The sequence below is a fragment of the Hypomesus nipponensis genome, chromosome 17, assembly GCF_054491055.1.
Source record: "Hypomesus nipponensis isolate SF chromosome 17, ASM5449105v1, whole genome shotgun sequence".
NCBI lineage: Eukaryota > Metazoa > Chordata > Actinopteri > Osmeriformes > Osmeridae > Hypomesus > Hypomesus nipponensis.
This window is the reverse complement of record NC_140377.1, coordinates 4138037-4163029: the sequence shown is the minus strand read 5'-3', so window position 1 is coordinate 4163029 and position 24993 is coordinate 4138037. Positions and strand designations below refer to the sequence as shown.

The 24993-nt window shown below is 47.3% G+C and overlaps 1 pseudogene across 1 annotated transcript; it reads right to left on the bottom strand.

Annotated features, from left to right (window-relative positions):
• Positions 1-12758: 12758 nt before the first annotated feature.
• Positions 12759-16644, bottom strand: LOC146253050 (neurogenic differentiation factor 2 pseudogene; annotated as a pseudogene). Its single transcript, XR_014731776.1, has 2 exons — positions 16559-16644; positions 12759-14777 (listed from the first exon to the last, which is right to left on the bottom strand). The product of XR_014731776.1 is annotated as a neurogenic differentiation factor 2 pseudogene (transcript).
• Positions 16645-24993: the final 8349 nt, after the last annotated feature.

Below are 24993 nucleotides of genomic sequence, written 5' to 3'. Positions count from 1 at the left end.
CTCTTACGCGTTTCACCTGGCACATTCGCAACAAAGACTAATTCTGACTGATGTGTCTGTTTGTCTGCCTGGCTGTCTCTTTCACTCTTTGCACTCTTTGTCCCTCCCTCTTTCTCACTCTCCGTCTCTCTCTTTCTCCCCGTCCTTCGTTCCTTATCCAAGACTGGTGACACATTGTGTGCAGTGTGACACATTGAGGTCTGATTTCACCTCCCACTTGCTCACTGGCTTCACGCCTCTGCCCCCTACTGGGCTGGCCTAGCCACGGCACCCACCCTCCTCCTCCTCCCTGGCTCACCAACTGTCAAGTGCCTTTAAGTTGACTCGTTTTTAGTTTTTCTCATTTACCACCACAGTCTCACAGTAACGATGAAGCCATAGCATTATGATCTGACCCTCTTGAAGATTCATAATTGCATACAACGAAATACATAAGGGGGGACGGTGATATTTACACCGTGGTGGGACATTCTGTGTTTTGTGTGTGTGTCTGTCCAGTCGGCCAGGGACGGAGAGATTGAGATATGGAGCATTAGCCGGTGTCAGGAGTAAATTAGAGGCCAGATCTGTTTTCTAATCAGAGCACAAGCACCGCGTTAGAGGAATTAGGACGACAGCTGCTGGGAGGTTTTTTGAGTCCTCACCCTCTCTCAGTCAGAGACAGGCAGAGGCTCGCTCAGGGACCACCTCCTTACCACAGCCACCTGTCTACTCCGACGCGAGCGTGTGTGTGGATAACTGCCTGCACGTCCGACCCTCTTCTACCTGCACGCATTCACACGCACACGCAGTCTGCTGCGTTGACCTTCTTCTACCGTACATCTGCACGACGAATAGCGGTGCGTGTCATTTAATGGTCGTGTCTCTCTGTTTGTGCCAAAGGCCCCTTCGAAGTGATGAGGCGGTGGGCGGCTTTCCACATGTCTGTTTACCCTGCGACTCAAGCCCCCAAGAATAACCAGCCATCCGTGTACATAATCAGCTTAATGAAGGCAGACAGACCCACACCAGATAACTGTGTGGGTTTGAAATGTGTTGATTTTTTTCGATGTTGTGTTGACACCTGTGCTCATTACCAGGCTCCGACTGAAAGCTTGTACCTGAGGAAACACAGACGTTCTGCCAGGTAAGGCCTGGGTGGAGGAGCAGGGTGGAGGAGGGTGGAGGAGGAGGAGGAGGGAGGAGGAGGAGGGAGGAGGAGGGTCGAGGAGGGAGGAGGAGGGTGGAGGAGGAGGAGGAGGGAGGAGGAGGAGGGAGGAGGAGGGTGGAGGAGGAGGAGGGAGGAGGAGGAGGGTGGAGGAGGAGGGTGGAGGAGGGTGGAGGAGGAGGAGGGTGGAGAAGGAGGGTGGAGGAGGAGGGTGGACGAGGAAGAGGGTGGAGGAGGAGGGTGGAGGAGGAAGAGGGTGGAGGAGATAGGCATGCTGCTTGGTCTGCGTCCTCCGCCCAGCAGGGGCTGGACAGTGGGCAGGTCTGTGGGAGGGTGAGAGAGGTGTGGGAGGGTGAGAGAGGTGTGGGAGGGTGAGAGAGGTGTGGGAGGTGGCAGGGAGAGCGTCACGTCGTGTCACACGCTCACTCGAGATGTGTCGTCTGACGTCAGTGGCAACAGAAGCCATGCTTTCTCCCTCTCAGCACCTCACCGCACCAGAGCTGTTTGATAGCAACTTTGTGTTCGGCTTTTGGTTGACAGAATCCATTGTAGTTTGTCTCCCCCCCCCCCCCCCCCCAGCCCGCTCCATGAATCAGTTCCAGGACTGCAGAGGCTAATGACATCGACTCCTCACTTGCCGCACACACACACAAACACACACACACGCACACAAACACACACACAAACACATTCCCCGGTCTTTCTCTCACATGTGCCCCTGCCACATACTGTCATGAATACACATGCACTCCCAATCACAGGCCTGGAGGGGAGCCAGGCCTGCAGCAGCCCAGGAGTTCAATTATTAACAGGGACCGGGGCAAGAGACAAAGAGGAGCTGAGGAGGGAGGAGGACAGAGAGGGGAGTTACACGGAGAGGTAGAGAAGGAGAGTGAGGAAGAAGAAGAGGGGGAAGAACAAGGAGGGGGAAGAAGAGGGAGGTGAAGGGATGATCGTGAACGAGGGATTCAAGCATGGCGGGAGGGTGCTGGTGTGTGTGTGTGTGTTGGGGCATGTGTGGCTGTGTGTCTTTGTGCATGTTTGGGATGGTGTGTGTGTGTGAGTGTGTGTGTGAGTGTGTGAGGGGAGGGGTAAAGAGATGGAGGGAAATCTGGGGGTGTTGGTTCTGATCCAGAGAGTTAATGTTGCGCTCATTGATGGATACGAGTGCCAGGCACGAGGCTCCGTACCCCCACAAGATGGATGGAGCTCCAGCCTTTAGCTCTCTCTATCTTCCTTTCTCCTTTTCCTATTTCCCAGTCTTTCCAACCTATTTCACTTGACATCTCATTCTCTCCTTTGTTTGATTGCAGTTTTGGCATATTTTTTCCCGACTCTCTCTCGCTGTCTCTCTCTCTCGCTGTCTCTCTCTCTCTCTCTCTCTCTCTCAAAAGATCATATCAGAGAGATGCCTGTCACTAATCACATTCAGATTCCTCTCATGGTCAGTTGAAGCACCACATGTGTGCACACATGCTTCATGGGGCACAGCAAAACGTAATCGTGTGTGCTGTCTGATTGGCTGTTGGCACGTGGCTGTGTAACAGCACCAAGGTTGACTATGAATGTCCGTGTGGCTGTGTTTAAGCGTTGGAGGAAGATTTGAAGCATTTTGTGCATGCGTGCCCCCCCCCCCCCCCCAGTAACACTCATATCTGGCGGGGGGCATCAGGGGTGAAGTGATCTGTGCGAAAGCCTCCTGTTCTGTGCGGCGTGGAGCTGAGGCAGAGGGGGATTGTGGGTAGCTGTCTGCAGGGGTAGGAGGGCTGGGGTGAGGGGGGATAGAGGGGGTTTGGAAGGGGGGCAGGGGGGAGGCTGCCGGGGCGGGCGGCACCAGATGGCGTGCCACACTGTGAGGGCCGTCGGCTGGCATCCAGAGGAAGGGGAGGGGGGAGGGCACCGGGATTGGAGGGGCACTGCTCCCAAAGTGCCAGCAGGCATCAGGAGAGAGAGAGAGAGAGAGGGAGACAGAGAGAGAGACAGAGAGAGAGACAGAGACAGAGAGAGAGAGAGAGAGAGAGAGAGGTGAGTCTGATGGGAGATTTTGATCAGAGGCTGATATAAAAGCAGTTGAACAAACCCGGAAATCAGGGCTTAATCAGTGAATGGTTTCCAAGCTAATTGCATCCACTGAAGGAGAACCAAAAGACGGATTTGTTTTGGAGCCAAATTCACCAGTGACTTTTGACCCTCTCCCTTACATACTAAATAGGAATCTATAAATGTATAAGTCAACAATTTATAAATCCTCGTCACCCTGACAGCTGTTTGGGTTATTGTCACAGGATTACCACTGGGGTGGCAGGAGGTTGGCGTGTGGATGGCACAAGGTTGGCATACGTGCTGCATGGCATTGACACAGCCTCTGAAATGACATGACATTTGGCATTGGATTGCCGTGCATGCAGCATGAGATTTGCTCAATCTGGCAATTGGAGTAATCATGCTGTGTGTGCATTGTGTCCCTGGCAAGGGTGTGTGTGTGTGTGTGTGTGTGTGTGTGTTCACGCGCCCCTAACAGCCATCGCAAGTCAGGAGTTGACATTGACACACAGGAGCTTAATATTTCATGTCTGAACGTCACTCCCTAGTTCCATATACTGTATACGTACATTACCCAGAAGGCTTGCAGGCACACAGGCATGCAACTCACAATAACTCACACAGACCCTTTCTTTAACCAGGTCAAACAAGCTCATTTGAGCTTAGTTCAGTTTAGTGGCCCGTAGCCGGTTGTCCAGTTGTTCTCAAATGCACCATGGGTGTTTGTGAAGGGATTGGGGTGCTGTGCTCCAGACTCTGTAAAGCTGGTGAAGGGGACCCCCTGCCCCTGGGCCGGAAACAGAAGCCCTACTGGCCCACTGGTTCATCCAGGCTGTCTGCATGCTGTGGATGTGTTTGGGATCTTCTCATGCTACCTGGAGTTTCTATGGAAAATGAGTCTGTCTGAATGTCTCCTTCTAATTAAAGTATGGGAACACACACACACACACACTTGAGCACACACACTCCAACGGAGGACGGATGAACAGATGTTGAGGAATTTAAGATGCAAACGGGAACTGGGACTGCTCCTCTCTCTCTCCACCTCCCTCCCCCCCTTCCCTCCCCCCTTCCTTCCCTCCCTCCCTCCCCCCCCCCCCCCACCTCCCTCTCTCCCACAACACACACATGCACATAAATATACATACATCACACAAAACACACAGAAGCACCCTCTCACTGTCTCTCAAATAAACACACACACAATCCCTCACACACACGGGCACATGCATAGTGTGCATGTGTGCCCGTGTCCCCCCCCCCCCCCCCCCAGGCTGGCCCCCACTCAGGGTGGCACCATGTGGCACTCTATTCCCCACTCTGCCAGCCTTGTATTGTCCTCTGTCTATTCTGGAGAGCGGGCGCTCAAATCTGGTTCCCTCCATTCCTCTTTATTCACTTTGCCATCTATTTCTCACCTCTCTCTCTCTCACCTCTCTCTCTCTCACCTCTCTCTCTCTCACCTCTCTCTCTCTCTCTCTCTCTCTCTCTCGCTCTCGCTCTCTCTTCCTCTCTTTCTTGTTTACCATGCATTTACAGAGATGGATTACGTTAGCTTGCTTTTGGTCTTCGAAGCGCAGAAAGTGAAGATTAATGGATATGAGTGTGCCCTGGTGTAAGGCTATGGGGAAAGGATTGTTCCCATGGTTCGATGTTTTCTTTTGTTTTCATCAGATCCAAAGGACTCAAACTCAACTTGGCCGACTCCCCCCTACTGTACCCACAGCTTGAACACAGAGCTCTCCACCACAGAGACATTGTTTGTCAGACTCCCACGCTGTCCCTCGATGCTGGAGGTTTTCCAAAACTTCCAGCCTCAGCGAAGAAAATGCCACTTAAGACAACATCAAAGTTCTCTTCGTAGTGTCATCCTTGTCCCAGAGCCATGACAGGCAGAGCAGGTTTGAGGCTGGTGGTTGGCGTCTCTCCCCTCTTCCAGCCCTCCCTAGAGAGGGATGTGCTCTGGCCCGGCAGCACAGCTGTGCTGGGTAGCTAGGACGCACAGGGATCTGGAACCATAGCTCTCTGTGTCTGGGTGAGAATTACCCAGCTTTATCGCACGCCTTGCCTTGTAATCTCTTAATCTGTCCGAGGCTGAGAGGCTGAGAGGCTCAGATGAGGTTTTGCAGGGAGGAGGCTGAGGCTGAAGGGTTGAGGGCTGGGAAGTCTCTTCCCTCTGCATCCCTCTCCTACTCTCTAGCCTCAGCAGAGGCATGACAGAGAAAGTGAGAGATTTGTTCAAGAGGGGAAAGGGAGACATTGTTGATTGACAGAAAAGTTTGCAGAGTCTGAGTGATTAATGAGTGTGAGTTTGTGCCCCCCCCAAAAACTCCAAGGACCTCATGATGGGCCATGATGAACAGCTACTATCAGTGTGCACCTCTGGCTCCCCTCCATCTCTCTTTGTGAGAGCAGTTCTATAGAGGAAGATGAATACATTGGCAGACAGGACCCCATTTGCCAATTTGCTCATCTGAGTTGATTTATCAAAGTCCTCATGCTGTTAATCTATACTCTTAAAACCTTTAATCTGGTTATGTTTACAGACACACCACTAACGCCCCTTCACAGTGTGCTGGCTGGTGTCCCTTTTCGGCCCTCTTTCTTCCTCATCTGACTCTCTCTCTCCCTCCCTCCCTCCCTCCCTCCCTCCCTCCCTCCCTCCCTCCCTCCCTCCCTCCCTCCCTCCCTCCCTCCCTCCCTCCCTCCCTCCCTCCCTCCCTCCCTCCCTCCCTCCCTCCCTCCCTCCCTCCCTCCCTTTCTCTCCATCTCCATCTCTCTCTCTCTCTCTCTCTCTCTCTCTCTCTCTCTCTCTCTCTCTCTCTCTCTCTCTCTCTCTCTCTCTCTCTCACTCTTTCAGACACATGCGACATCTTGAGTGCCTGCAGCAAGATTCTTCCCCATGAGCGACATTCCAGAGCAGGGCCTCCCAGGGGAGCTGGGGAGTAGGACAGGGCATGCTGGTGGGGGCCGGGCACAGGGGGGGCAGGAGGGGGTGGGCGGGGGGGGCAGGAGGGGGTGGGCGGGGGGGGGCAGGAGGGGGGGGGGCAGGGGGGGGGCGGGGGGGGCAGGAGGGGGTGGGCGGGGGGGGGGGAGCAGAAGGACCGTGACAGACAGGACACGGGGGTGGGGGTGTTCTTGCCAAAGTGGAGATGGGAGCCACAGCCGTACCACATAGACACTCATACGGGTACTCACGCATACCCTGTACACGTGCAAACACATAGCTGTTGGGCCTTTGCCTTCGACAGGGAGAGATGGATGTAGTCCTGTGTGCTGGGCTGGTTGGTGCACACCCCGGTATCAGCCCTGCCAACCCGCTCTGTCTGTCTCTCTGGTGAGTCCGTCTGGGATCTGTCTGCCGTTGTGTCACCACCCCTCCTACCTAACTCAGGTAGTGCTTTACACGCAGAAAGCGACAAGATGTCACTGTCACATTTTGTCTGTAAACAAGATTATATTCTTCTGTATTTCATTCTTGGTCACCGTGAGTCACATCCATAGGGAATGGAAAATTGTGTTTGCTGTCGAACCAAACTTCTCTTTCGCTTTTGTTTCAGTTTATCAAAATCTATTCTGAGCATCACAACACCAAACAAAACAATGCTTTTTGTGCTACTCGTTCACTTTCCCTCTTCCAGCATGTGAACCTGATTTCGTTACAATGTCAAAGGCACTTTCTGCTCATATTCATCTGCATTTGCATGTTTCCGTGGCCGCATGTTTGTCACAAATTATCCTATCAGAGGTTTCTTCTACCCATCTTCCTGTCTTCTTTCTTTATTCTGTCAGTCTGCATGTAAATATTTAATCTGCTGTGCAGTTCGGGCAGGCTGGTACATTAACCAATGGTGCCAGTTGAGCTTTCTGCTTGTGGCTGGCTGTATAAAAATAAACACACTCTAGTTGTAATGAACAGATGTCACTGAATTTAAACGTGCACTCCCCCCCCCCCCCCCACACTCCCCCTCCCCACACTCCCCCACTCCACACACCCATCCCTGCACACACACAACCAACCCCCCCCACCCCACAAACACCACACACAAACACACACACCTTCCCCTTCCTCCCTGCAAATGCAAAAAGCAACACACACAGCATACTAATACAAGGGTGTAATCAAATGTGTTCTCCAACACACACACACACAGACACACACACGCACGCACTTTCTTGACGATGTTGGAAGCCACCCACACATAGGTGCTGAAGCACTTGTATGCATGAACGCAAGCTCTCGAAAACATGCATATGTAGGGAGCTCACACCCAAACACACACACACACACACACGTAAAACACCTCATATACACACAGGCACTTCCATATTCCCAGGTGCATTTCTCCTGGCGTGGGCCTTGGCATGACTGCCAATCCTCTGCCTGCCTGCCTCTCTGTCTCTCTCTGTCTTACCAGGGAGCATCGCAAAAGTGGCCTCCTCTTTACTCCAGCCTCTCCAAATCCTCCTTTCTCCCACAGCCAACCTGCCATCCCAGAATCCTCAGTTGTGTCTCTTGCCCATGCTGGTGCTGGAGGGGAAGGGTTATACGTATGTCCATCCCCCTCCTGTCTCCTGCAGTGACTGTGTGCCAGCTCTCAGTGTCTGTTGGCTGGCAGGGATGAAGGCTGGAGGATGGGTCTCTCACTCCACCTGGGGACTCCTTCCTGACAAAGCTGAGGGGGACATTCTCCTTCACTGGCGTTTAGCTTCTCACAGTGGCTGTTGGCCTCCTCCAATCACGCCTCACGCCACCACCACCGCCGCTGCCACATTGAGGGAAATAAATACCATTTGTGCAAGCAGCAGTGGACTTGCATTCATCCCATCTAGAGGTTCATCTTGTCTTCACCAAAGTGAGCAGTGACTGGGCAGTTGAGGAGCAGAGTGGAGACAGAGCAGAGGACATTAAAGGTGATGGAGGACAGGAAGAGAGGGAGGTTCGAGGGAGATGAGAGGGAGATGAGAGGAGAGGTCGTTGGGGGGTGATCAGTGAGGTGGATTCGATGCCATCTGACAGATCCAGCTGGAATACTGCCTGGCCCCTAGCACTGCAAACTGGTCAATATGGAGGCCAATTACTACTGCCCATGTGACCAGGGCATCATCTAACCCTATCATAACACAGACACACACATCCACATAGTCACACACACACACACACACACACACACTCGCTCACACGCATGCCATCTGTGCAGACCAGCAACAACCCACATTGCGCTCTCTGATCCAGTGGTGCCCCCGCCGTGCACGCTCGCCATGCACGCTCGCCGTGCACGCTCGCCATGCATGCTCGCCGTGCACGCTTCTACTTAACCTTCTAACCAGGAGGCAGCCACGCCAAGTCCCAGGGAGGAAGCCACTGCTGGCCCTGTGGAAGGGACCTCAGCGCCGACTTGTGACCTCCCAAAGATGACTGCGGTCAGATAGAGGCCTGTGTTGGCGTTACAAACTGAGCAATGTGCTGCAATCCAACCCTCTGTTTTTCTTTATCATCAACCTCTGCAATCTCAACAAAACACACATACCTGGCAACACCCGAAACTTCCCATCTCCACCTGGCGTCCTCCCTAATCTCCGTCTCTGTCTGCCCCCACCACCACCACCTCCGACCCTCTCTCTGCCTCATGTTCTTCTCCTGGCTGTGTTTCCAGGAGTTGCACATCCTCTGTTCAGCTCCAGCCTGCCCACACTCCGTGGCCTATTGTGTGCTAACAAACAGATGCTGGGGAATTTCCACTGAATTGCCTGCCAGTGACAGCCTTTCCCCCTGTCTGGCATTGGCACTGCCATATAGTGTGGCATCAATGAGTTTTGAGACTCAGTTTGTCTTATTGAGCGTGTGTGTGTGTGTGTCTGTGTGTGTAAATGCCCATTTATGTTGCTATATAGGTTGTTTAATGATAACATAATGAATTGCCATGAAGGCATAAATTAATTGGGGTAATCTCACATAAATTACAGTAATGTACCTATTTTTCTTGGTAAAATTGTAGTGTAATTAGGCTGGACTGCTAATTGGAATTCACACCAGTTAAGTACTTGTGACAATTTGATAATGACACTCTTGACTGTTATGTCAGACAAACACTCTTTTTTGTGCCCTATCAAGTTGAGTGAGAAAAGAGTGGGCAATCACGCTAATTAAAACAGCGAGATTTCCTCTCTTTTTGGCGGGGAAATTGATTTTTTTAATGTCAAGTTTTATAATAGAACTTTGTAGAACTTGAATGCGTGATAAAAAAAAAATCTTACGTGTAAAACGTGGAAGAACAGTGCACGATACGTTAAGGTGTTTCACTTAACTTTGTTGATATCTGCAAATAATCCATTTTAATATTAGTTTAGTTTGTAAATGTGCCGTTCACTGCAGATCTACCACCTGTGTGCGCGAGAGGAGAACGCTGACACAGAGTGAGAAACCTTCCCAGTGCGCGCCCCTTTAGAGCTGTCCACAAGGCTGAACAGTTGTATACCCATTCGTTAAAAGCATTCCTATAGACCTATCTGTATCAATAGTCTGTATAGTCTTAACTCTTCTTGCCAAAACGATTTTTTTTCTGCGATATTTGTCACTGATGACTTTCCATCTCAGCAAGTTGTTGAAACTATTAGTTCATAGATGACTTTTACAATTAAAGGTAGGTCATAACGACTACTTACTGCCTGGCCTGTGCACAGGCCTCGCGCGTTTGTGTGTGGTGAATGGTGAGTGTAAGAGCGTTCTCTTTTAAATGTGCTGGATAATGAACAGATGCCGCGAAATTAGGAAAGAAACATAGACTCCTCCCAGCAGTGCTAGTTTGGCCGGGCAAACTGGCACGCGGCAGCGGCGAGGCACGCGGGTGTCCTCTCCAGAGCTCGTGGTTGTACTGGGGAACATTAAGGAACTTGGCACGCTCCCCTCCACGGCTGCCAACTTCCGCCTCTGGAAAGCGCGCACCTCACGCCGGCCGGACAAGGGAATATGTTGATAGATGCTCTCTTCCACTGCCTCCATAGTCTAACTCTCCCCAAAACTTTTTTCCTTTGCCGATTTGACAAAATATAGCATATATAAATATGTATTCATGGGTAGTTATTCTGGAAAAACTACGTAACATAAAGCACCCAAGTTTATTGCCTAATAAGTTTATGCTCACACATTTTAATGGGATTTTTTGACAGTCCTCTGCCACTGAATTTGTCGTCTATCACAACAGTTCATGGCCAAATGAAAGACTGAATTGCCAATTAATGTCTACATTAGCGTATCATTCGATTTCATCTATTTGTCACATGGTATTGTGTCAGTTACCAGTATTTTGGTTAAAATACATAATAATAAATATAATTGCATAACTTTAGATAACTGATAGCTAACTTCAACGGGCTATGCTTCATATCCTCTCAATGATACACATGTCAAACATGCTGACATTTTTTATAACAGCAAATTGTTAATATTGTGGCTGTTCTGTTTAGGCCTGATTTATAAATAGGAAGGTGGAATAAAAATAGGCTTATGGAAATATACATGTAATTTAGGTCCTTGCGGGTGACCCGGATTGAAGACTGCAATAGCGCTCTGTGCGCCTGCGTGAGTTAATGGCACCCTGGCCATTTTGAGGAACATATGGGTCCCGGGGCAGCCCTCCAAAGCTGTGCGGTGCAACAGATCATCTGAGCACAGCGTACGCGTGAGGGCAACTGCACTTTGCATTGTGCGCGTGGGTGCATCTGTGCGAGTGTGTCTGTGTGTGCCTATATATAAAAAAAGTTTGGATTTATTTTTTATATGCTTTCCTAATTCGATAAATTATATTGCTTTAAATTTTATTATTTTTTTTTTAAATAAAATATTTAATACAAGGCCTCAAATCGAAATAATTTGTTACTTTAATTAAGTTGTACGGCAAGTCAGAAGCCTACTTTTACTTGAAAATTGTATTTCTTTAATCTAATATTTTATACCCATGGAATTTTTTGATGGCTAACATTGTACAGAGATTACACCTATTTTAATCAAGTTTTGAATCGAATTTAGCTTTGTATTTGTTACAACATGCTTAATTAGATGTTTAAATCATGTTCTTGTTTCCTTTTATGATACTATTTAAGAGAGTCCTCTATCTTGGCTTGCATGTAAAGGCCTTTAATTTAATGTTGCTGAAGACTTTGTAATGTCATTACAAAGCCACAAAGTGGATGGGAAAGATAGTCTGTTCATCGTTTTCTCACTATATGGTAAGATTTAAAGAGGCCTCTGACCAGCTGATCTGCCAACACTAGGCTATATGTAATCCTAAGAGATGCATAGAATTCTCCGAATTTTGCTTAAATAAATCTTATGCATTAGGCTTCAGATAAATAAGTGAAAAACGTAGTATAGAGAAACAAACAATGGCCGGGTTTCCCATATTCGTTAAGAAGCTCTTAACGATAAGAGCGTTCTAAGAACGCTCTAGAACGCCCTTAGAACGCTCCTAAGAAGCGCTTAGCATTAAGAGCTTCTTAACGAATCTGTTAAACCCGGCCAATAAACATAATAATTAATGAACAACATTTCTTGCATCGACAGATTTTGTTCTAAAATAAATGGTGACGGAATAATATGGCTCGTAGCTTCCATAGACCCCGTCCCCAAATCCTGGGTCTAATAGTTTACATCAGGAACTGCAATCATACAAGAAAGGCAAACAAGCAGGGCCTGGTATCCTAGATTCGTTAAGAAGCTCTTAACGCTAAGAGCTTCTTAAGAATGTTCTAAGAGCGTTCTAGAGTGCTTTTCGAACGTTCTTAAGAAGCTTTTAGCGTTAAGAGCTTCTTAACGAATCTGGGAAACCTGGCCCTATAGCAGAGCAGCTCCTTGCCATAACTTTGGAGCCTAAAGCGTCATCATTTACATGCAGGGGAAACGTGTGCATCTGTGTGTGCAGCATTATGCCCTAAACATTCGTTAAGAAGCTCTTAATGCTAAGCGCTTCTTACGAGCGTTCTAAGAACGTTCTAGAGACATTTCCATTTATTTCATGGACAAATGTTAGCCTACCCGCTATGTTTCATTCTTAGATTTCCCCAAAATCCCAAAACAGCACTTTAGATGAGACTCTTTGTGTTTCAAAAACACTGTATGCCCCCAAACCGCAAGAATATTGACTCCAGGGCTAACATATGACATATTGAATGTTATGTGCTTTGTGTTTAATAGGCCTAAAATAATTCAACTCCTTCTACACCCCACATGCCATGACATGAACATACATTTATCACATATGCTAAGATTCTCGGGCTAATAAAACAAGAAAAAACACATGGCTTTCAAATCGTTGATTAAACTGTAAAAAGTTACACAATGTGGTTTACCATAATTTTATTTTACCACACAATTGTTTAAGTACAAAGTTTTTACTTTCATGAAAAATTGTCAGCAACATATTGATGATTCAAGGGGCCCCTTCATCTAACTTCCATAGCATACTAACACTGACATAAAAATAATCAAATTAATTCATCGTTTCATCAATAGTAATAATAATAATAATAAAACAATAACAATAATCGTAATTACAATAAATATGTTGATGTCATCAAAATACATAATGTAAAACCAACCGTTTTTATCATGAAAAAATGAATCACTCTTATTTAAATTCTAGGACCATCATCTTGTATTTCTTGTATTTATTGAATAGGATACGACATGAGACGGATACCTGGTTAGGTTCCATTATCATATTCGTTGTATTATATGGATAAAAAATGTGAATCCGTTTCGCTTAAGTTCATTTGCAACTTAATGACTTGCAGCAGCTATCTGAAAAATTACCAGAAAACCTCTTACTGAAACTGGATTTTCATGTCAAACGTCAAAGGAATTCGAAATAGGCCTACATTAGGTCGTGTACCCTCTTCTTCCAAAGTGTGTGTGCGTGTGTTTGTCTGTGTGTGCGCTTGTGTGTATGTGTGTGATTTGCAAATATCAAACCTGCCCATCACATGACAATGACCATACAGAGACATATTAGTAATAACGGAGAAAGCATTAACATTTCGAACCCCACTGCAATAAATAAATTGGTTTCACACCTGGGTCTTAACATTTTTATGTCATGTTATTGCATAGCTGTAAACCATTGATCAACAATTAGGCTGTCCCTTGAAGAGCATCAAGTGTTTTTCCAATCAGTGTTGCGTTGCGTTTTGTGTATTCAAATAATAAAACAAAAATCACAATTGTTTAAATTACTAGAATATTATCGTGACAATACTATACATTATGTACGTGTGTCTGTGCTTGCATTCAGTCTAGATGTCTCTCAAATGCAGTAGGCCTGTGTAATCTGACACAAGAAATACAACATACAACGGACACACATGTCAATAATGACTTCTTCCACATATTTTGTTCCTGGTGTTAGTCCTTGATAGAGTGAGTGCAGGATGGGGCAGTAAATATATGGGTGACGTGGCACCCTGTCAAGTGTACTCGATGATTGTAAGAGGACGCACTGGGGTTTAGTTGTGGAAAAACGCATTCAGTTCGTCGTAAACGGGGGCCCGTTCGTGGTGTAAGTGCATGTCATGGTAAGGCAGAACGTTTTCAGAATGGATGCTGCCACGCACCCCTGAAGAACCGAACACCAGATTGTGTGCAGCAGTAGGGCGAGTGCTGGGGGGGCCGGAGTAATGCATAGAATAGTGATAGCCTTTCTCTACGTCGGGTGAAGTAGAGCCTTGATGTTTCAGAGAAAAGTTACCATTGGCACACACAGGTGGGCTGAGTGGTCCCTCATATTCAGGACTGTTGTATTCGGGAGATCCACCCCCACCATACAGCGAGTCGTAAGATGAGCAAAACCCGTGAGTTCGTAAAGAATTGGAGTTTGTGCCAGACTGACAGTGTGGGCTGGACAGACGCGCGCACTGGTATGGATATGAATGCATGGAAAAGTTGTTGGACCCGTGATAGCGTCCTCCTTCCGGACACTGCTCAGTCAAGAAGTTTCGGGAGTTGAGCTGTAAACACCCTGCCACCAGGTTGGTTGTGGGTTGGGAGAGTCCTTTACACAGTGTCTGTACGTAGGAAACAAGGTCGGGTCTTTTACCAGAACGTAGTATCTCAGACAGGGCCCAAATGTAGTTCTTGGCCAATCGGAGAGTCTCAATTTTAGACAACTTTTGCGTTTTGGAGTAGCAGGGCACAACTTTACGCAGGTTGTCTAGCGCAGAGTTCAGGTCATGCATACGCGTTCTTTCCCGTGCGTTTGCCTTATGACGACGAATCTTGGAGCGCTCGACACGCGCCTGGGTCATTTTACGCTTCTTAGGTCCTCGCTTTTTCGGTCTATTTCCCTCTGCATCGTCCTCCGTGTCTTCTTCATCCACCTCGTCATCATCTTCATCGTCACCTGCGATTTCGGAGTGTGTCCGGCTGCCTCTCAGGTCACTGTCGCCTAAATCTTCATCAACCAGGCGGCAGTGATCCTGGTCGTCATCTTTATTTTTCGAGTCCTCGCTCTCGCTGTCATCCGCCCATCCCGAATATTTCTGCACATCGGGAAGCAGTGAAGGGTCACTGAACAGTCTTGTCAACATTGCGGCTCTGGAAAATAGAGAAGAAATCATTAATGGAGACTAGAAATACTAGCCCATAATACTGGAGAAAACATGCTAAATATACATTTATTTTATAAATAAACAATTTCAGTGAACAGCCGGATCTGCAGACAGATGGATCCCCATTTAATTCCCTACTGTCTTCCATGTGCCCTCTCGCGTCCTCGCGCAGCGGGGTTTCATCGGCAGAGGGCACATTACAGATCCCATGGGGCGAGCTGTGAAACGACGTCCCCCCACTTTCTCGTCCCCCGACTCCTACACACTCCTGGCTGAATTCCAGCACTATTCCACCCTGAACACCCTCCCTAAATCATGCTAAGTATTTTCACATTGATGCAAAGTTTTTTTTTTTTTTTTTTTTTTTTTTGTGTCATACAATATTTTTTTTTGTCATACAATATATTCTGATTAAATTTAATTGTCACATTTAGACGTAACTTTTTCTAAGACTTTCCCGACAATATAATTTAGTTCAGAGGTACATACAATTAACTATTGCATCTGTTCTGATTAAATATATGTTGCTTACAGATAATAATCAAATTATCAATTAATATAGCATTATCAAAATCATGGGCCTATGATGCAGATAGGCCTAGATGTTAAATTAATCCAATCGGCTAACACATCAAATTGAAAAACAAAGATGAAGGGTCATTTAAAATATCTAAACTTTGAAATCTTCAAATCATTTCCAATAATTTGCACTGCAATGCTCACCAGTACTACTCCGACTCTCCAGGATGAAGACTACTACCAAGTTAACCACCAGGCGTTATATGGAACCAAAGTCGTTAGGAAAGCATAATTGTCTTGGGGGTACGCCACGGGCAAAATGGGCTAGTGTAAAATGTTCTGACTCAAGAGATTTGCTAAGTTAAAAGAAAGAACAGCGTTTAATTAACAGACCGTGTGTCTGACAATAAATGTATTTCACACATCATTCCTTATGCAAGAATGCCCAATAAAGGACTTCTTTTAGCTGTTTGCAAGCTTTTACAGATGGAAACATATTTCATCCATAGGCATTTGGCAACATACGTTTTAATTTATCAAAATTGCCGCGAAGCCGCACAGCCTCTGGTGGTAAGTTATCCTATTATCCAGCAGGTTAACTTACAAGATAGACAGCATCAAATAAATAGCAAATTTATCTTCTCATTGCGGTTTACACGCCTGCCGTTTCGCCAATGACGTTGTCCCACCCTTAATATCTTTCGAGATTAACACACCTATCATCGATAAATCTTCTTTTAAAGAAAGCGAGACGTGGAAGCAATTAGCTGTGAAAGAGATAGCTGTCTCACCGTTTCTTTGATGCAAGGTGTAGACACAGCAATGCAATCTAATTTTAATCAAATTAGAGTCCAGTACCATCTGTTTTGGAGTAGACTCTTCGCATCGACTATAAAGCTATTCAGGAAGCTGATTAGAACAATCCTAATTGACTACTGGTAATATTGTCCAGTGCCTGCAAAGCCTGTATTTGCTGATTTGTTTTCTGTGCCAAGTAAATGGTATTACACGCCTAGGAGAGACATAATTGCTAGCATGGCATTACAATTTGAAGGGCAAATGGTATAGCGTAATAGCCGATGCACCCACGACTGTGGTGGGATCCAAACCTCCTTGACTTCGTTTGTACAAACGCATTAAAATGCCCCCCCCCCTGAATCAGCCTCGCATTATGAATCTCTGTTTATTACATTCATTACTTTCCGTTTTGCAGCGGACACTCCTCAATTTGTTTATGTTCTAACTTACCTTCGCTGGAGCTCTTAAAGGGGTAGAATGCGCCTGAGTTCAGATCATCTTCGGGTACTGCGAACAAACGCTCCAACAGAATAGTTGCGGCAGGCTTCTTTCAGTGCTCTATCCACTCGCACGCTCAGAGACAGTGTGGCATAGCTACCAGGCAGGGTTACATACCAGCTATGATGCCAGGCCATATGGTTGGCACGTCACTGGCAAGAGCCATCACATGAGAACCGGTGATTGACATGCGCCTGTATTCGGAGAGATTGGCTTCCCGAGGGAAGAGGAGCCAGCCATCTGTCACTGCGCTCTCACTCACACAGCCAGGAAAAAAATAGAAACAGACTATAGGAAGCAATAAACGGGAAATGGTGGAACAAAAATGATTACAGTTGTTGTTTCGCCAACGTAACATTTTCAAAGCTGTATCCGGTCTATGCCTGTGATTATAAAGGATTAGGCAAGAGCATCGGAGGTGTTTGAGCATATAGGCCTACAATAGTTCCTAAAACATAGACAAAGAAGGCTAATGCTTCTTTATGTACCTACTTCGATAAGAATGATAATTTAATGATAATAATATTCAGCTTTATTTTCAAAGCCAAACGAACAGTCGTTATGAATTTCATCCTGGCTTTTAATTTTCTAACAGTTATATTACCAAGCGAGACATTCGTGGATCGTCTTACAATTGAGATAAGAAATCCATATGACCAAGTTAAGCTATAGGCTATTTGCTGTTTAGGTAGCTGGTGCTTAAGGTGAGAGGGGAGACCAGGAGTGTTGGTCTGGTGAGAGGCTTCATCAGCTCTGGTGTGCTTAGAGCCTGTTGTGCTGGCGGGGCCCAGACTCAACCCTCCTGCCGAGGGTGACCCAGGTGTGTGTAGCTGCCCCAGGGAGGGGTTGAAAAGGTGGGGGTTGCTGAGAGGAGGGACCAGGGGGCTGGTTGAGCCTGGTTGAGAGGACCAGAGTGTGGGATGAGGTTTGGCACACAGGGCAAATAGCTTTCTCAGAAGCCATACTGAAGTTTCAAATTGACCTCAAACTGACTCTAGTTCTTCAGTCACTGTCCCTAAATCAAATCTGTCTCTATGTATTGAACTACAAGAAACATGCTCTGCAACCAGCAAACCAGTTCTTTTAGTCAATGCACAACCACATTGGACAGAGAGAGGACAGGAAAGCAGCTATCACCAGGACACGTCCTTGGGCAAGGTTCACCTACTGCTCTGATGCCACAGTCAGACAGCCTCTATGGGGAAGGGGGTGGGGGTGTGGGTGTCCAAAGAAAAGGATTTTAAGGGGTGAGGTGGAGGAGGGTAGGGTGGAGAAGGGAGGGAGGCAGGGTAATCTAGAAAGATCACCAGAAGTGTAGCAGCTGTGGCTGAGAAGCTGTGATGCTTTCCATTCAGTAATGTCTCTGGTCCCGTGTGGGACAGGAGGGTGGTACCCTGGCAGTACCCCAAATGGTGTGGGGTGGAGGGGCATCAGACACCACTACTAGCCAAGTCTGTGCCCCACCTCAATTGTACTGGGAGATGGGAATGATGTCCGTTTGCCATAGGGGAGCTGGTGGTTTTCAACAAGTCCCAAACATCGTTCAGGTCACCTTGCCTAAATAAATGGTAAATGTCAGCAACACGGCTTATGCCAAGACTCAAGGAGACATCAAACACAACGGTTTAAAACTGGTAGGAGAATTCTGGAGCAGAATCTGGAAGCTTAGTAGTCTGGCTGAAGAGGGGGTTTTGTTTGTGCGAGGTTTGCTTTCAAGTGTGAGCCATCTGCCAAGAATGTCTGTGGAATGCACAATGCTCTATACGTACTAGCAACGGTTTATCTTCATTTGGCTGACCCCAATTGAACACAACAACATGTATAGTCATTTTGAACTCCCAAAGAGAATCCTGTGTACATCGCCATGCTAGCTGCTTGAGCCATCCAAAGTCATGTAGCTACAGCTCTTTGTCTTGTCATCACCCCCCCCCCCCCCCCCCCCCCAATAGGCACTGGAGACAATGACCTGTACTTCTCTCACTCTTTCTGCAAATATCATTTTTCTTGTTCCAACTTCAACTCACACACCAACATAGACGAGAAATTGCACACTTCCCACACACCCACACCTACACACACGCACCCCCCCTCCCACACACACACCTACACATCCTCCCCCCCCCCCCACACACACACACACACACGCACACACACACCTCCCACTCCGCTAGCCTCCCAGACCCCATCTGCACTCTCTCCTATCCAGCCTCCTAATTGCATATGCACAAATGCAAATGCCTATTAATTAATTACCTGACTAATTAGTGCAGTGGTATTTCAGAGCGATAAATCAAGTGGGGATGGGGCCGAGGGTGGAGGGGGCGGGAGGAGGGCTGTCTGCAGCGTCGACGGTGAAGCCACGCGAGGGGGGAGTGCCCCTGGCTGCTCTGTGAGAGGGTGAGGGGGTGAGAGAGTGAGGGGGGCTCAAGAGCATGCGAGCTCCGGAGCTTCACTGGGGGTTCATTAGAAGACTCCGGGTGAAGAGAAAAGGTGAAGGTGAGTGGGGTCGGCGAATCAGTGTGTCAGAGAGACCGTTTGCCATAGCTCGTCTTTTCATCGCGACGTACTGACGTCGGAATAGGCCAACTGATGTTTAACAAGCATCACGGATGTTATGAGCACCGTTAAGAAGTTTGTTGTTGGCGAATGACGAACGCATTAACATGTCAGTTGGGTCGCACAGTGGGGTGGTGATAGAGGTATCAGGATTTGGGAGGCATGCAGCTCTGGCAGGTCTGATAGGTCTGGGCTTGTGCTTCTGTAGGTGTGCCAGGACCCCATCATAGGTGCCCATGGAGATCTCCCGTCTGAAAATATTCCTCCCTGTTTGCCCACCAAGACAGCGGTCCTAATTGCTGCATCAGACAGCTCCTCCTCTCTCTGCTGTTCTGGCTTGGCTGCAGTGTGCTGTGGCTACATGCCACTTCTGGGATCAGTTGGGTTGTGTGAGTATGTGTTGGCGTGTGAATGCCTGTGTCTGGTCCATTGTGTGTCTGTTGCAGGTGGAGAAGCCATGCTAATAGTGGTTGCATGTGTGTTGACTCATCCATGTTTTTTTTTGTAATTCACTGGCAGATTCAAAACAACGCGCCATGTTTTGCGCGCCAGTGTCTCTTCACAGTGTCTCATGATGGTTTGTGGTTTCATAAAAGTTGTGCAGTTGCCTTTCTTCTCTGTGTGATTCTGCTTGCCTCTCCATCACCTTCTCTCTCTCTCTCTCTCTCTCTCTCTCTCTCTCTCCCCCCCCCCACTCTCCCTCTCTCTCTCTCTCTCTCTGTGACTGAATGTCAATAAGTCTGTTTGGATCTGTTTGTCGGTGAGGGTGTGTGTCTGTCGGCCCACAGGGTGTGTTGCTCTGGAGTTTTCATCAGTTCTTGTGCCAACCTAACCCGTGCCCGGCCAAGCTGAACCATCTTGTGGGATTTTTGGCTTTTAATTATAGTAACGGAGGATTAATGATGGCAGTGGAAACAAGGAGCCATGCATTATTGATGCTATGAGCGAGGGGCTTTAGGGGCTAGAGGGCACTAATTAAATCACTGCCCCACAGCCACCTCCTCCTTTTCACTGGCTTCACCATGCCCTCCACCTGCTACACCTCCTCACCCCCTCCACACACACATACACTTGCACACACACATACACTTGCACACACACACACACACACACACACACTCTCAGTGTCTCTTTCTCTGTTCCTCAGTCTGTTTTCAACTCCTGCTACCTTTTAGCTTCTTCCTCCAACATGCTTTAACTGAAGCCTTCTAAAGTTCTCCTTGGTCCCATTGTATATACTCTCCTATCTCTTGTCTCCTCACACAACTCCCTTGTATCTCTGCCTGTGGCTGACCCGTGCTCCACATTTATTTACATGTATTCATTTAGCAGATGCTTTTATCCAAAGCAACTTCCAAGAGAGAGCTTTACAAATGGCATAGGTCACTGATAATAACAACAAGATAGTCCCAAGCATTGCAGGTAGCCAAAACAAGAAGCACATATTGTGAACAACCAAAAAATAAGTGCCAAAGGGAAGAACCATAAGAGCATGTAGTTAAGCAAGTTACAATTAAACAACATGATTCGCTAAGTGCAAGTGTACCTGTAGAAAAGCAAGCAACAGTAAAAAAATAAAGAAATAATAATATTTATTTTATAATATTCTAACTAAATTAGAATATTTTGCAGCGAATACAACAGTTTAAATCAGTTACCACTAACCAACAAGAGCAACAAGTCTCTAAGCAAGAGTCATTGTGATCCTTGAGGAAACCACGCTCCTTATCCTGTAGCCTACCCATTTGCATCATCCTTCTGTAGCATCCGCCATATCCTTAGGCCCTTCCCCATCCAGCCCACCTCTTTCCCCCAACCCCGGTCCATGCCACTAACCCCCTCTCAAGACATCCAGATCAGCTGTTCAGTGGGTCATGTCTGAATCAAGAGCCCCATCTATAGGGTTCTCTGTGGCACTGCAGCTCTGATCGTGATGTGAAGATCATACTCAGACTCTATTACGGTGGCCCTGAAGTGCAAAACACCCCCCCCTAATATGAGTACCCCCCCTAATATGAGTACATCCCCCAAATGAAAACACTCCCCCCGAATACGAGTCAACTCCCCCCAAATCGGATGACTTGTTCACCTCCCCCCAATACAAAAACACGCTCCCCCAAATGGAAAACGACATTTCATCAACTCAAAAACACATTACATTAACTCAGAACGGAAAGGGTAGGTACTACACTTCAGCGCTGATTGGATGCAGTAGGCTAACTAACAAGAAATATGAAATTGATCGACAGATGTAGGCTACGCCTGGCAGAGTTACGTGCACCAGGACAGTTGTTTGGCTATCGAAGAATGTAGCAAATTAGTATGCTACTAGGCAGAAGTATTTAGTGTTAAATGTAACAATCGTTACCCAAACAATAACTATCCTGGTCCACGTTACTCTGTCGTTGTGGCATTTCGGTGTTCTGTAGTGGAATATTAGTTTTTTCTTCTGAAAAGGCCTGCTTCCTTCAACTGCGTTTTTAGCGTGTGCATAGGCTAGGCTACTTATTGTAATATTGTGAAACATTAACAGCATATCTAAGATTATTTCATAGGAATGACCCTGATTAAAATAAAGAGTGGTGTCATGACTCTGAATTATTAACACAAATGTTTCCTCTTTCATTCCAACCAAAACAATCAAGTTCATGATAATGACAGTTACGTGGACTACTTGTTTGGCTATCGATGTTTATGTTTAACACGCAATTTATGCTTTTGCATAAGTAGCCTATGCTACATGCTTCGATACCCAAATAAATGTCCCGGTGCACGTAACTCTGTCAGGCTATTGCATTTTGTACTTCTGTCGATCAATTTCTTATTTCTTGTTAGTTAGCCTACTGCATCCAGTCAGCGCTGAAGTGTAGTATACCTAGGGTCAGATCGGTCTGGTAGGTATACCTACCCTTTCCGTTCAGAGTTAATGTAATGTGTTTTTGAGTTAATGTAATGTCGTTTTCCATTTGGGGGAGCGTGCTTTTGTATTGGGGGGAGGTGAACAAGTCATCCGATTTGGGAGGAGTTGACTCGGATTCGGGGGGAGTGTTTTCATTTGGGGGATGTACTCATATTAGGGGGGGTGTTTTGCACTTCAGGGCCACCGTACTCAATGTTGTTGCCTCTGTTGTCCCACAGATGGTGCACTTGTAGCACAAAAAGCACGGGATCTTTGAGTGCAACATATCAGTGCACTGCAGTTCACACTTGTTTGTCTCGAGAAGTTGGTGAAAGCGAATCCACTTGTTACTAAATCCTCCCTCCGAGACAGACCATGGGTGTCCTTTGACTCCTCTCATTGTTTGTTCACCTCCTCCATAACATCTAAGCTCTTCCATGAATCTTATCTCTCTAACCTCCTTGCCCACATTCTCATCCTTTTTCCGTGTTCTCGTTTTCCATGTTATTTCATTCCCTTCTCTCCTTCCCTCTCTCTCCCTCTCCCTCTCCCTCTCCCTCTCCCTCTCCCTCTCCCTCTCCCTCTCCCTCTCCCTCTCCCTCTCCCCCCCCCCTCTCTCTCTCTCTCTCTCTCTCTCTCTCTCTCTCTCTCTCTCTCTCTCTCTCTTCCCCCAGGGATTATCCCTTCATGTTGTGAGCGTGTCGCTGTTGTCCTAACACATTCCAGATGGGGATTGGTTGAAGCCAAAGTGGCGCTGAGCATCAGACGTTGTCATCATAACATGTATTATGGTTCATGGTGTGGTACTGTAGTACTCTGTCTCTATCTTTCACTGTCTTTCTGTTCTGGTATCTGTCCTATTCTTTGTCATTTTCTCTCTCTCGGTGGTACATTCACTGCTCCATTAGTGTGCTGGTCACACGTATTGGCGTTGACATAATTGCATGAGAACATGCGTGTGTGCGTGGGCATTTGTGTGACTTTGTGCGCGTATGATTTCCTTACAGCAGTGGGCTGCCTGTTCTAAGAGGACAGCAGGTGGTGCACAGGTGTCTGGGAGAGACAGGTGCTGCTCTCTAGACTGGAGAGATCAGAGATGAGACAAGTTCTATGCGTTTACCTGACCACCACTCCTCGGTAATCATTTCACAAATGGAACCACTGTAGGTGAGGGCAGGGAAGTCAACACATAGGTCAGTGTGTGAAGCCCCTGGTGTGCCCCGTGGTCGGGCCGGCCAGGTGGAGGGGGGATGAGGCAGGTGTGAACTGAAATACATTGCTACCCTGTGACCTCAGACGGAATTATGGGGACACCTGCTGTCACAGGACAAAGCCTCTCTGATATCCTGAGAAATGAAAGATTTCACCTTTCAGTTTTGGTTTTGACCCCTAAAAACCAGACATTTCAGCTTGTTCTGAACGGAACACCTGGCGTGCATAATGAATTAGTCTGGACAGAAGAACACCATTATGGATTTTAATATCAATATTCTCAAAATAGGTTTGTATAGTGTTTCTCCATTCACTTGAAGTCCGGGGAGAAAACACAATGCTCGTAATTCTCCTCAGAAAGGAACGAGGGTCCTGAGTGACTGCGCCCGCAGGCTTGCCACAGCAGGTGTGAGCTGTGCTGTGGTCTGTGCTTCCTGCCTGGAAGAGGCTGTGTCTGGAGGCCCTTCTAACACCAGACAACCTCTGCCCTATTGGCGGTCACACGGAGAGAGATGCCCCATTTAGGAAAGTCTAGAGTTACATGTTTTCCCCTGTCTGTCATAGGAGCTGGAAACCCGCCCCCTTCCAAAATACACAGTACACAAGTTGTGAGTGTGTTTGTGTGTGTGTGTGTTAGTTGACATCTACACCATGATTTTGTGATACTTGACATGTCCTTAGTTTGACTTCGATCTCTCTCTCTCTGTTCAGGAGATTTTCCTCTAGCTCTGCCAAGGTAAGAAAAACAAACAGGAACTTCAGAGGTATGTAAAGATTAGCCATGGAAACCAGCCCTGTCCCTGCTTGGGGCCAAGCCCTACCCCTCAGCAAGGCTCTCACACCCCCTGTCGCAGAGACATGTGCGCAGACTTGGCAGAGACAACGATCCAAATCATCAAGCCAACCCCCTAAAACTCACTGATGAATCCTCAATCTGTACGGCTCCTTGCAAACAGAGAATTTATAAGGCTCCGACAGCCTTTTACCATGCACAAACCATTGAGGGTGAACAGTCTGAGGTCTGTGATCCTGTGAGGGAGCTTCATTAAGCTGGTTATAGACGCCGGGAGGCAGAATGTCGCCATGTGTATTTTATTCCGTTTGAGAAAGAGTGTCGTTTACCTCTGGCCCTGCTCAAAACACGACACCGGAGATCCTCCACGACCCTCCGCCCACCCCATTCCGTCCTCCTCCTACACTTCTCTCTTCCATCCCACCTGTAGCCAAAGCCGTCCTCCGAGCAGAGCCCTAAATCCACCCTGTTTTTCCCCCGACTCTCCTCCATGTGAGAGAGATTGAAACGCGGCTCCACGCAACAATTCTGGGAATGTTGTTGCTTAATCTCACTCCCCTCCTGCCACATCCCCCTTGTGTCTATTGTTCTATCGCCACCTTCCTGCACTCACTGTCCCTTTTGCTCAAAGTTGTTGTCCTTCGTCTGACTCTCCCTCTCTGTTCTCTGGCAGTGGAACAGCTGTTGGTGGTTTACGTGACCCCCTGTCAAGTCCTCAGTCCTCTCTCTCAGCGTAAGCTACTGCCGTGGTTGCCTCACTTGATCCTTGTCCTGTTTTTGTACTTTTTTTTCCCCGCACATATACAACAACAACAAACACACACACACAGACAGACATAGAAAATACTAACCTGTCCCCCTACTGGTTTGTGTACGCTTTATTTGATTTCCTCCAGTCAATACAAATAGTAAATTATGTTTACTGTG